This window comes from Grammomys surdaster, unplaced genomic scaffold, assembly GCF_004785775.1.
Source record: "Grammomys surdaster isolate TR1022 unplaced genomic scaffold, NIH_TR_1.0 316849, whole genome shotgun sequence".
Lineage (NCBI taxonomy): Eukaryota > Metazoa > Chordata > Mammalia > Rodentia > Muridae > Grammomys > Grammomys surdaster.
Genome location: NW_021626672.1, coordinates 1 through 2,640, shown reverse-complemented (window position 1 = coordinate 2,640; position 2,640 = coordinate 1). Strand labels below are relative to the sequence as shown.

Genomic DNA, 2,640 nt, shown 5'->3' with positions numbered 1-2,640 from the left:
TGCTTTCTCTGAAAAACCCTAAGTAACACTAGTCTGTCCCTGGAAGGGACCACCGTTCTGATTTCTATCACCATGGCTTAGCCTATTCTAGAATGTTTAACAAGCATAGTCATGGTGCACATGGTATATTTTTAACAAGCTCCTTTACCCACGTGGCATTTCCACACTTATCCACATTGTCAGACAGGACAGTAGTTTCTTCTACTCCAAACAGTAGTCAGTTTTATTAACATATTACAGTCTGTTTATCCACTCCCCTCTCCGTGGACCACTGGGTTGCTTCCAATTTGGGGCTATTATGAATAAAACCACTCTGAATATTGTCCCACAAATGAGACATGTGTTTAAATGAAGACACAATTGTGAACATATGGCTAAATGCACAGTAGAATTGCCAGATCATAGAGAATGTACGTGTTTAACTTCACACAAAATCCTCAAACTCTTTTTCCAACATGGCAAAACATTGACAGCCTCACACCCCCACTGTCTTTAGCCGTATACCCATTGATCCATGCGAGCCCACCGGGCTCCAGTGGATAGTGCTCAACCCAAGGCCACATACATAGCCCTGGTTCCTCTCAGTGAGCCACAAAACAAAATGTGTAAGAGAGATTTGTGGGGAGGTGATAGGATGCACAGGGATGGTAGGCAGGTGGGCACGAGAGCTGACAGCATGCATTGTGAACATCTGTGCGACTGTCTAAGAAGGTATTTAATTAATAAATAGCCATACCTGCTCTCTTTGGGTTTCCATCTCTTCACTTTCAATCTATGTATATTCTTTTTTTTTAAGGAATATAAAAGTATTTATTGACCACTGTTCACCATTATTTACAGTAAAGTAAATATACAGTTGGATGACATTCTGATACTACAGAGTTACTTTTCTGGCTCATTGAACCAGAAGGCAAATACTGAAAAGATTGATCCTACCAGTAAGGAATGAGTCAGGGTAAAGAAAAAGCGTGCAAGTCATTAATTGGTATTAGCAACTTTTGTTCACTCACTTAGTCAGCAGGTCTTAAATTGCCAACATTAGCTCCAACCATGATTCTATTTCCACATCAAACAGATTCCATGAATAATAACCTTTTAGTACAGATTTTAACTTTCTACAAAGGAATGGTTCACCAGAGGAACCTTTAGGCTGACTAGCTGAGCTGGACTCTAGAGCGCTGGGACTAAAGGCATGTGCCACCACACTAGGCCCAAGTCTTTTTATTAAGTCAAACTACTACTTTGTTTAATTCCATTTTCTCAAGGTGGAGTTGGTATGAACAACATTCAGTAAATAAACTAGTGTATTTACGTGATAATACATCAATTCTGATGTGGTTGCTTTTAAACTATCCAATAAATTACAGACTCTGTTTAACCTGAAAGGTTACGGTTCCAGAAAAATGTTCACAATGAGGGAATCTCATCCACTTGTGTTTTCATCTTCAGTTCTTTTAAGTATTAAAAACAAGACAAAACAAATAAGTCATTGTGTTTTATGCACACACCGCATACAAACAAAGAAACTCAGGATGGTCCTTCTGTGTCCCAGTTAAAAATAAATTCAGACTGAGTAGCGACTGTAAAATCTCCCCAGCGGTTAAGAAAAGCTGTTCTTCAAAGCTGAGGAAATACAACATGGTATCAAATATTCTATTGTTAAAGGAAGCAACTACAGAAAGCTCTTACTTGCTCAAAGCAATCAGTGCCTTTTGATGCAGAACAAAAACCAAAACTATCCCAACTACCGTCAATACTTTCAAAACCAGCATATCAAACTTGATTTTCATTAGAATGCTATTTTTTCCACACTAATTATTTCAAAACTCAAGATCCAGACTTTATGTATATATGTATAAATATATATATATATATATATATATAAATGCAAACAATTATTGTGCTTCATCTTCAGGACAAGAATGCCAAGTCAACCTTTCCTCATAGACGGCAATGACAATCTGAGGACATTTCATATTTGCCTCCTTTGCCAGCACCAAGTCAGCTTCATCTGAGTCCTTCCATTTCATGAGAAACATTAATTCTCCACTGCTGTCTGTGGCACCAATTATTCGTTCAGGATCAAGACCTCTGGCAAAGCCAGCATCTCTCTTCTTCTTCGATTTGCTATCATCAGATTCACTGTCAGATAAAGATTTCCTCTTTGTACCATCTTTTTCTTTACCAGCTTTTTGAGAATTAAGAAATGCTTCAATTAATTCTGGACAATCTAAATTTTCTTCTGGTTCCCAAGTATTATCAGCATCTGTGAACCCCTTCCACTTGAGGAAGTACTCGACCTTCCCATTCACTACACGGCGGTCCAGCACTTTTTCTACCACAAATTCTTCAGGCTCTGCCACTTCAACATTTTTACTATTTCCATTCTGTTTCTTTCCCATTTTTTGCAATGTAGTTTTATTGGAGGCCATTTTTAAAATTTAATCGGAGACTTGAAGAGTTCACCGCTTAAGATGCTCGGGGCCGATGATCCTGCAGAGTCTCCCCAATCTATGTATATTCTTAAAGGTGAATTGCATCTCAGGTAGGTGACAGTTTGGATATGGAATGCCCCGCAAAGCTTAGGAAGCTAAGTCATTGGGGACTGTCCTCAAAGGAGATAGTAGGGCTTTGACCCTT

At 38.7% G+C, this 2,640-nt stretch overlaps 1 pseudogene; it reads right to left on the bottom strand.

Moving 5' to 3' along the window:
* Positions 1-1,895: 1,895 nt before the first annotated feature.
* Positions 1,896-2,432, bottom strand: LOC114616325 (annotated as a pseudogene).
* Positions 2,433-2,640: the final 208 nt, after the last annotated feature.